Source organism: Strongylocentrotus purpuratus, unplaced genomic scaffold, assembly GCF_000002235.5.
Source record: "Strongylocentrotus purpuratus isolate Spur 01 unplaced genomic scaffold, Spur_5.0 spur5_scaffold_17, whole genome shotgun sequence".
NCBI lineage: Eukaryota > Metazoa > Echinodermata > Echinoidea > Camarodonta > Strongylocentrotidae > Strongylocentrotus > Strongylocentrotus purpuratus.
In genome coordinates, this window is record NW_022145602.1 from 10,627,537 (window position 1) to 10,639,404 (window position 11,868).

The following is an 11,868-nucleotide window of genomic DNA, read 5'->3' on the forward strand; positions in this document are numbered from 1 at the left end:
GGGGGGGGGGGGGGGGGGTTGGGGGGTTAAACCCCCCCCCTTTGGTAATTTTTTGTGTGTAAACCCCCCCCCCCAAAAAAAAAAAAAACCCCTAAAACCCCCCCTTTTGGATTTTTTTTTTTTTTATTTTTTTTTATTATTTATTTAAAAAAAAAAAAAAAAAAAGTTATTCCCATGACCGACCTAAAAAAGGTGACCTTACCCCCCCCCAACGGGTCAAAATGTCAAATTTCAAAATTTCGAGACCAAAAAAAAAAAAAAGTGTCCTCTTACCCCCCCCCCCCCCCCCCCCCCCCCCCCCCCCCCCCCCCCCCCCCCCCCTTATTCAGCGGTCGGCTGAGTCGTTGCGATTTTTTTGGGACCCAAAAAAAAAAAAAAAAATGTGTCCTCTTACCCCCCCCCCCCCCCCCCCGCTTATTCAGCGGCTGGCTGAGTCGTTGCGAAATTTTTGGACCGATTTATAAATGTTAAACCCCCCCCCCCCCCCTTGAAAAAATCCTGCGTACGCGCCTGATCGTTACTCATATGCAACATTGAGATATAAAAGCGATTTATTGGTTCAACTAATTATTACAATAGCAACAATGTTACACCTAAAGTGAAAAAGGAATGACCGGTATAAAGTCAAATTCGTCTAATGCGTATTAAAGTGGTTAAGTAGTTACCTTTCAGACAGAACTCAATACACCTCTGTAAATAATTTCCAGTCATCAATTAAAAATATTACCTGTGGGGTGCATCAAGGCTCTCTTCTTGGCCCTCTTCTTTTCATACTATATATAAATGATTTCAAACGGTCATCTAATATTTTATCTTTCATATTATTTGCTGATGACTCTAATATTTTTCTCTCTTGTCATGACCCCCAAAGTCTCCTAAATACAATTAACTCGGAATTAGTTTTTTTTTCCTTCTTCCTAGCTACATAAATTGTCTATTTATTGATCTATAAGCATACTTTGTTCATGTTTTATTGTAAAACTTGCATCTAAGGAACTAAGATTTCAACAAGCTCTGCTTGAAGTTAGTTCCTCTTTTCTCGTGCTATTTCCACTATATTTATCGTTTCATTACATATTTGTTGTGATATAATTATTTTTGTATTATGTTTTGCATGAGAAATAAAAATCAATCAACAAAAATAAATAAATAAAAAAATGAGATGAGAAAACATTGAAAGTCATTTAACCTCACATGAAAGTGAACCTGACACTAAATACAAGGCATTAGACAATTTTCGAAATGTAATCAAATTCAATGCATAAACAACCATGTTGCAACGTATCCATTTACATGTATCTTTGTATTTCAATAGTCAAATACTTATTGCATATAATAAGTGGTGTTTAATAGGTAGGAATAGACATAATGTTTGTCCGACCTAGCAACAATTGATGTATACAATTTGCATATAGACAATTACAAGTAATACGACTATTACAAAATACAATTTGTTGTAACATGTGAATGATATCATCTGTAACGAGGCACTAAACAAAGAATTGTGTATTGAATTTGATTATACAGTGCGACCCAGAAAAAAACGAAACCGAGAATTATCGATGTTTTATCATAACTCAGTCACATTTATAATAAATAAAAGACACATATTTGGAAAGCTGAGATCCTCTTCTTTCATTTGATGCAACTCATATGATGCATATTTCACGCATGAGTGATTAAAATGAATTTGAGGCGAGGAAACCGAAAAGTCATTTGGCGGACGGTATCTAAATTCCAAAGGGAAAATCACATTTATAGAATGTTCAGTTTCCGCCCTTTCATATGACACCTCCATCAGGAAAAATGAGCTAGGAATAACAAAGTTATGTTTGTTTAAAGTAGTGCTTGCATTTCCCTAATTTTCAACGAATTCGTTTTCACTGGCTGCCTTCCGTAGCAACAAACGGAATTAACAAAAGACTTAACTTCGTGTCGTTGACAACCAGCCGTAGACGAAATACTTCATGCATGGCTGATAACAAAACCCAAAGAAAATGCAATAAATTATCAATAATTCATTGCATTTTACCCCGGTCCCCAACATTAAAAAAATCCTCTTACGGCATTCCATTATTGCTTTCCTCATTATATAATCAAAATGTAGGGGTTGATACTAATGTCTACAAGTTTTATATTTTTGCATTGAGTTTTCCCTTTGTAGGTGCCCCTATTTTAAAAAAAAGGTAAGCTTCTTTCTTGGTGCCCCCTTTCCCTTTTGGAAGACGCTCCGCCGCCCATGAGGAAGGTACCCGAAATGTGATTAAGTGATCACGTGAGTGGTCGTAACCAGCCATTACGCGTCGAAACTTTTACGCGATAAATTGCTTTAATGCATAATTAATTTGAAATATTCTCGAGATATTTTTTTTTAAAGAAGGAATGGACCCAATCAACAAAAGCACTAGAATAATCTAATTTTTGGCTCGTGCGTGCATTTTCACGAAAAATTACAAGCTAATTGACGTTTTCAGTAAGCTAAGATTTTTTGATATCATAAGCGCAACATAAATATTTACGTAAAAAGCTTTTAGTGAAACTTTGGTACGCGTTTCAAAATTATTACGAAACAAACCTGTCGCGATATATTTCAAAAATACACGTATTGCACGATCCTAGTTTAATTAAAACAGACACTATCATATTTTCCAATGATGATTTACAAAGACAAAGCCTTATCAATAACGATGAAAAATGTGTATGCACATCACGTGATTTATTCAATGGTGAAACAAGCAACCATGGCAATTGCATGGTAAGTGGCGCCGTGGGTAGTTTTGGAGACAATCTCTGTGTGCGTTTTGTTTGTGAGAGAGAGTAAGTGTGTGGTTTGGGTTTTTGACCCAAAAAACCCCACTCTCACTTCAGGACTGCATCAGACATCACAGCATTTTGAAAAGTCTAAATTGACACTGATTTGTTCGCTCCCGACGTCAAGATTTTACTAAAGAATATGGTAAGTTCCAATGCGTGAGGTGGAGTGTTTGAAACTGCAATTAAGTGCACTTTTAAGTCTGATATTAATGTGCAATCCAATAATCCTTTGTAGTACGTAACAGGAAAGGAGAAACAGAATGGCGAAATATTGAAATAAATCGGACCAGTAATGAGAAAGCTATGAATGTTCAAAATCTGAGATAACTATATCTACGTATGTGAATCTCAAATTGGAAAATTGGAAAATAGATTTGTCGTAGTCATATACAACTCACCTTTTTGTCGTGCAGTAAAACAGAATTAATTTATGGGTCTTTTTTCCTAAGTGCCTTCTCCCTTGGGGAGCTACTCAAAATATAGTGTGGATAGTTATTTATGATAGATGCTTTAGAAAGAAAAGACCCTCCTAATTCAAACAATGAGGAAATTGCCAATCAAGTCATTTTTGTATGTGTTGAAATAAATGGGAAAGTTGTCCGGCACCACGTCACAGTTACAATACCGGCTGAACCAATTTGAAGTGCCAATACATACAGTGCGTCCCAGGAAAAACGAAACCGAGATTTATCGATGTTTTATCATAACTTAGTCACATGTATAATTAATAAATGACACATATTTGGAAAGCTTATATCCTCATCTTTCATTTGACGCAACTAATATGATGAAAGACGAAAGACTTCGTGCATGGCTGATTGTCAACGAAACGGATTTAAGTCTTTTGTAAGTTCTGCTTGTTGCTACGGCAGAAACTAGTGAACGAATACGTTTGATACAATTATGGAAATGCAAGCACTACTTTAAACTTTGTTATTCCTAGATCATTTTCTGACCGAGGTGTCATATGAAAGGGCAGAAACTCAACTTTCTAGAAATGTGATTTTCTCTTTGAAATTCAGCTACCGTCCCGTCAAATGACTTTTTGGTGTCCTCTCTTCAAATTAATTTTAATCACTCATGCGTGAAATATGCATCATAATGAGTTACATCAAATAATAGATGAGGATATAAGCTTTCCAAATATGTGTCATTTATCAATTATAAATGTGACTAAGTTATGATAAAACATCGACAACTCTCGGTTTCGTTTTTTCTGGGACGCACTGTATAATGATTACAATTTTCTAAAAATGAATAACTTTACCATGGTTTTTCCGACTTCAAAATTTCGAAATTCGGCTTCTCTGACTGTTCGGCTTTCTTTGAGAATAGTTGCGTGAATTAAGTTCACTATTACCAGCATCAACTTTGTTTAAAGCAAGGCCTTAATAGTCCGTTATATTAATGATTGTGTTTGTGGGGTTTTTTGTATGTGATATGCGCCTATTATATGTGTATATATATATATATATATATATATATATATATATATACTGATTAAGTAATTTACTATAATGACAAAATGTAAAGTTATATATTCTTCTGAACTGTGCAGTTGTTAATTCGCAAATCGATGGACGTCATCTCGGCTATGCTGTTATGCCAAGTGGTGAGCTCAGGTGCATATTAACTCCTCATATTAATTACTTTCTTTCCTAATGCCCTTTCAATTTCACCTCGGTCAAAAACTGTGCACATAATAGAATGGATGTTCCATTATCAGCTAAACGATAACTGAAACTATGAAATGGTATCAGAACGGTAACCTGACGGTAGTAAGAAACAATTAAAAACATTTGGGGGCGCTAAGCAGTGCTTGATGTTCTTACGTTCGTTTTCTACACACGTCTCGCGATTTTGTATTGATTTATTTTGGGAGGGAGGGGGCGGGGGGGGGGGGGTGTGAAGAAAAAATCCTCTAGAAACGCTACTGGACGAAGGACATCAGTGCCGTGTAGGGGATCAAACCCAAGACCTTTGCGTGTCAATTTTTAGTGCTTAAACCCCTCTACATATACATTCCAAAGAAGTTCACCAAAGGTTTATTGTACAATGCAAAGGAGTTCTTAGTGTCACAATTGTAAACTTACAGAGAACTCCCATAATTAGGGGGGGGGGTCTTTTTTTAACCTATGACCGAAACAAATGAAATTGATAAACATATGCAAATATATGAGGGTCGAATATTTTGAAATCTTGATGCCTTTCTATTTGGGAAAGATGAGATTTTTGAATTTACACGTTGGTGATTATTGCGCATGCGCCAATCGTCGGCACTCTGCATGCGTTGCGCGAAAGTGGGGAAAGTCACCTGAGCGCAGATCGGTATCTTATCGAAGTATGCATGGACACTGCAAAAGTCGGTGAAACTTTGGCATCCGTTAAAAAAAAACACAGCAGAGGTTGATTTTGCGTTTTCGATTTTCTCGTCGTTTTGCCGGTAGTTGCGCAATACCGGCTATACACCGGAATGTCGAAAAATCGACGATTTCTTTTTGTTTAAATGTGTGTGTGTGTGTGTGTGTGTGTGTGTGCAGTACTAATGCAGCTATGTGTATTGTCGTGAGTGATGTCTAACAAATCAATAATTCTCCTAGAAACAAGTAGGTCTTTTTGTCGTCAGGCACATCGAACAGACGCTCAACATAAGTCAACCCATTCGACTGTTTCTATACCCTTGTCTATCATCAATGTTAATTGCCAATAAGTTGACGTTTTACGTACAAAAATATGGATATGACGGGATTTACGACTGGATGTACAGAAATTGCCCTTAAATAGATTTTTCGAAGTCTATGCAATAGCTTAATGTAATACGAAATGATAATACTATTTCAAAAATTTGATTTAAGAAATCGATACCTATCCATAGCTGATGAAACTATTTCAATCAATACGATAAACTAGGGGGTAGTTCGTGCACGGATGGCTACAATCTCAACTACACTCTACCGACGTGTTTCAAATGTGAGGTTATCATGACCAACGGTTGTGGGATCCCGCTCATACCCAAGCTCATCCCTTCAGGAATCGCGTCCAAGAACCGTTCTGGACGACTACACGACGGCATTCCGGCGATCTATACCTGCCGAATTCCAGGTTTGTTGATTAAATAAAAGTTCGCAGACAACCCATTAAAAGGCGTGTATTATGTAAACACTCGTTTCCAAGATAATTCGGTGATCTTAAACTTATGCTGGCTTTTGTAAAACGATGCCTTGGTAGATAATGACATCGGTCTTGGGGGGGGGGGGGGGGGGGGGGGGGGGGCTCACACGAACACACGCAGGCTGACCATTGCGATACAATTATTTGTAACAGATGAATAAAATATTTTTTGTATAGAGGCACTTCGCGAAGACGTATGCATTAAAGCCAAGAGAAAAGTACTCCAGCTTGCCTTGATATCTCAAGGTCGAGGGAAGGGTTTTTCTTATGAAAAGAATTTGTTATTGAGGTAAGTTATAGGGCACAGTTCAAATTCAAAGTTTATTCAACACATGCCGGCTGTGTTACTGAAGTCACTCTTGGTAAATGATTGAGAAATAACCCACTCCTATGAGCCATTAACCGTGTTCATTAAAAGGCAAGTACACCCTGATATTAAGTTGGTTTTAAAAAAAAGCAGAATAAAAAGTGGAACTTGTCAGTGAAAGTTTGAGCAAAGTTGAATTAAAAATCGGAAAGTTATAAATGTTTAAAGTTGTCATCAGTAGAATACGAATTGGCAACACTGTGACTTATCTTGCGAGCTCCTCTCCAAATTGCTCTGTACACAAATTTCATAAACCTTAATTTTCTTAGTCATGGAATAGATTTGATTTGCAATTAATATATTTAGGGTGAATGTTTGATTGAATATTTTCTTAACCCTAAAAAGGCCGTGCTATTTGAAGTCTTAGCACGGCCGGTGGGGGGGGGGGGGGAGGCATTATGGCCCCCCCTTAAGATCTCGGGATACGGCCGATTTTCCTGAAAATAATTTGCACACATGTCAAGTGAAGTGTATAGAACACTATGCCAATTTCAATTTTTTGAAAAATTCACTCATTTACATATTTATGGTAACTTATAAGGTAATAAATCACATTTTTATCCATAAATCATAATATTATTCATATTTAAGCATTCTTTTTCACTACATATATTCATTAGACCATTTGGAGTAATAATACGACTACAAATTTGGAAGAGCCAGCTTATTCCTTATTTTAATAATAATAATAAATAATAATGTAACTTATATCGCGCCAAATCCACTCTGTGGAGTGCTCAAGGCGCGTGTAAACAGGAAAAAAGATCAAGACTTGAAAAGAAATGTTTTGAGATGAGTTTTGAAAGAATCAGAGGATAAACATTTTTTGATGTCTTCAGGAAGGCCATTCCATAATTTAGGACTAGAGTATGCAAAGGATCTTTCCCCCCACGTTTTGGTAATTTTGGGGGTTACAAGAAAATTGGAAGTGGATGAGCGTAGAGGTCTTGCAGGAGTGTAGTTTTGGATTAGAGAGATAAGGTATTGAGGAGCAGAGCCGTGAACGCAATGAAAGGTGAGCAACAAAATTTTGAAAACAATGCGATCTTTTACTGGGAGCCAGTGTAGCGACTGCAAAACTGGGGAAATGTGGGTACGCTTGGTGGTCAGAGAAACAATACGAGCTGCAGCGTTTTGAAGCTTCTGAAGCTTGGACACTAGATTCTGGGGTAGATTGATTGGGAGGGCATTGGCAAAATCAAGACGGGAGGAAATCAGAGCACTCTTGTTTTGATAATTTCTTATGTATTTCACTGTTTTTTTTAACTTATGTGTTTTATTGTTTTTATTATTTTATTTCATTTCTAAATACAATTCAACTATTTTGACTCCCAAAACAACCACCTTACTTTAAACAAGACCCAATAACCAATGTTTGATCTATTTTTAGGACAAATGACATATCCTTTTGTTTTGTACACAAATCACGAAAATGAGTTTTTTTCGGGCTGACATGCAGAGAAAACAGGTCAGGTGACATTAGAAATGTCTTAGATAAAACAAATAAGAGCAATAACCATGCACTTTGATAGCATTTGCGGTCTGAAAACAGAACTTAACTATCCCTTTAAGGCTTACAAAATGAAGGAAAAAAATCAATATTATTTTGAACAATCAATGAATTGCAAATATGTTTTTATTTCAGGAAGCGAGTGTGAGCGTGTTTGATATATCCTGCAATTGTTTTCCGAAGTTTGCTAAAATTGTTGTACGAAAGGCCGGATACCAAAATATTGAGACGGTTATGTTGGATTGACAGACAGTGCAACATTTCTCCTAATTTCGTGACTTTTTTAAAATTATTATTATGATTATTTATAACAAGACTGGCAGTCGTATGGTGAAATAAATATATGTTATACGGTTGAACAGCCTTAATGTAAATAGATGTGTTCGTTATTTGGCTTTAAATTGTTAAGTGTTCAGTTGTCTGTGTGTGGTTTTTTCGTTGTCTTGTTAGTGTTCAGTTGTCTGTGTGTGGTTTTCTCGTTGTCTTGTTAGTGTTTAGTTGTTTGACTGCGAATTTGTTAAATTTGATGAAAATGTAGCTTTGAATCTAGTCTTTTTTTTCTTCTATTGTGATAGATCATTTTTTGCATTGTTCTGAACATTATTATTGAATGTATATATTGTATACAAGGGTTATTCAATAGAGTACCGAATCTGTGACATCATACAAAGCTAATTTTTTTTTAGAATTTCTCAATTTTTTTCTTCATTTTCCAAAAGAGCATAACAAATAATATACGAATCTCAAAAACCAATTGAGTATGTTAAGTATTGGCTGAGATATGACCATCTGAATAAATATATGTCCTATGGGAACGCAGTGTTATAGTGCTCTGGCTCGTAATGTTATGAACCAGAGTACTACAACACTGGGTTCCCATAGGACATATATTTATTCAGATGGTCATATCTCAGCCAATACTTAATATATTCAATTGGTTTTCGACATTCGGACATTATTTTTGATGCTCTTTCTGAAAAAAAAGGAAAAAAATGAGAAATTCTAAAACAATAGTTTTTTGATGAAGTCACACGTACTTCACCACTACATACGCTCAAAGCACTAATTTGAAGGAGAAGGTATAATTCGGTGACGTAATTATGTCCATTATAGGTGACGAGATTTAAGTTGAGTTGCACCCCTACTTAGGTATTAAAGCAGCCGTTTACATTACATTACCAGGGACTTTAAAACATGTCACTATTAGGAAACAATGCTTAAATATACAATAATACACAGCAGTTAGGGCATTAGTAAGAATTACCCACACAAGGTACTTTTGGAACAGTCTAACACGCCCGAGGCGGTAGCCGAGGATGTTTGGACTATTTTGAAGGTACCGAATGTGGCTAATTTTACTAATACCCAAACCAAAATGCTGTGTATTATATGTTTTATAAAATTATGTTTTATTTGTTATATTAAATGATGTTTTATTACATGATTTTACTAATGACCGGTAATTATCCAAATTACGCATTAGGCAAAATAAATGCCTGGTCACGTGTACGCAATCATTTGATTAGGATCCACGTCATCATCTTATAAACTTATTTAACGCCCCGCGTCTATATTATATCAAGAGCAAAAAATAGTTTTTCAACTGGCATTGTATACTGATTTTAAAAAAGACATATTGTCTTCACACTAACCACTTACGTTCGTTAATCAACGTTACCTTATATACACGTTATCTTTATCATTATTAAAGCGTAATTTGTATTCTTATTCAGCATTGCTATTACTACTATTATTACTATTGCCATTGTTATTATTGTTATTTGTATTGTAATTATTATCATGATTAATATTATTATAATTATATTTATTGTCACTATCATCATTAGTTTTAATATCATTATAGTATGTCTATGCGTGAGGGTGCATTGCTACTACACCACATGAGGGGGCAGGGAAAGAGAAAAGGAAATGTAAAGGAACGAGAAAAGCAACTGGGCTGATCATTGGAGAGAAAGTGGACGGAAGACTAGTAATATGAGGAAAATGAAAAAGAGGCAGAAAGAGTATAAGTTAAAGATGAAGAGAGTGTGCGGGGGGGGGGGGTGTAAAGAAATGATTGTATTGGGGCTGAACGATCCACGTCATTAATGTACTTGTACTTTCTTCAATCATTAAACCTACATCACGCTAGATTGTGTATGTTAATACAAAGGTTTTACTATTTATTTATAAATAGAAGCGGTATCTAATGCCTGGATTACATTTGCCCCGGGCGCCGTACGATAAATTAGTCTACGATTTTTCGTAGATATCGTAGGAGGCTACGGGCTACGATGTTTGTGTTTACATTATCTACGAGCATCGTGCTATTTATTGTATTGGCCCTCGGTGGCAGGCCGGGGCAAATCCGTATAGAGGCTGCTCGGAGATTGTACGGAAATCGTGCAATTTGAATGCTCAATATCACGGATAGTGCACGGGCAGCGAGCAACAACCTTGCGATAGCTGTGCAATGGCCGTGCGAATGCCCCACGAGTCTACAATCTATGTACGATTTTTGTTTGTCCCTATGTTCACCGAAAAATCGTACGTTTGCTGCACAATCAGTGCGAGACCTCCGGGCGATGCCCGTGCGGGGATTGTGCAATGCCACCTACGACATGTATACGGACTACGGGCTTACGATTTTTTCAAATTTGTTTAAGTTCTCGCGAAACAAAATCGTAAAGGCTGCGGAGCCCGTGAATCCGTACGAAAATCTCACGGCCGCCTCCTGCCTCCGCACAGAGGCCGCACGGAAAAGGGGATACGGGCAGGATACGGGCTCCGTAGACTAATCGCAGGCCAAATGTAATCCAGGCATACGAGTTCTCTCATTCTTCCCTCCCCCCCCCCTCTCTCTCTCTCTCTCTCTCGCTTTCTCCCCCTCTCTATCTCCCTCTCTCTTACTTTCAGCATATGTATCCCCACTCTCTCTTTCCCTCTCTCTTCCTATCTATCTCTCTTTCTTTCCTCTCTCCTTTTCTCTATATCTGTCTCTATGTATGTTTCTCTATCTCTCCCCTCCCCTCTCTCTACCTCTCTCTCTCTTTCTCTCTCTCTCTCTTCCCCCCCCCCCCCCACTTCGCCCCCCCCCCCCCTCTCTCTCTCTCTCTCTCTCTTTATCTCTCCTCTCTGTGTCTATCTACCAGAAGGACTTATCACAAGGCGGGTCACAGTAATTCACATTTCTAATATTTATGTCAGACTCATTAACTTTTAATATCAACAAAATCAACGCGTACATGTGTATTCTTTTAATTCCTTTCCTTTAGATGTAAAATAACTGTAAGAAATAACTCTTGGCTTTAGTTAAAGGCATTAATTCCTTACATCAGAAATCACTGCAACTTCTTATTCATGTTCATGGAAACAAATGAAAAGCTGTTCGATCCCCCCCCCCCCCCCCCCCCCCGTCGTATACAGAAATAAATCTTATAATCCTTTACTTAATGCCTCGTCGGTGAAAACAGAATGTGTAAACTATTAGCTCCGTCAGCGTCAGTAGTGGCGAGTTTTCGCAACCGGCGACGCGGCCTTCTACAACGCTAATCTTAGCGGGGGTCGCACTCAGAGCGAAAATTTCCGCGTATCGTCCAAGCTTATACGACGGTATTCAGCGTCGGGAGTACGGTCGAGCTAGTACGGGATGGCGAGCTCATTTAAATACCCAGTAGTCAGCACTTGCGAAAACTATCTATGAAGGGTCGCGAATGCTGGACGTGAAATGCCCTCTCATATTTTTCTGCTTTATGAAATTCTGAAATACAAACAAAATATATGTTTAGAGGTAAATTAAATCAAATATGGAAATAATAACAAACATTCTCGAAGATACACGAAAACGTAAAGCTCTCAGATAACATTTACAAAGTCGCAAGAAATAGTCAATTTAAATATCAATACAAATGAAAAGAAAATACTTCAGGAGACAAAGAAGTGTGAGAGGGCTTTTACATGAACGCAACTCCACTTTGTACAAAATTATAGATAGGCAAGAAATTTA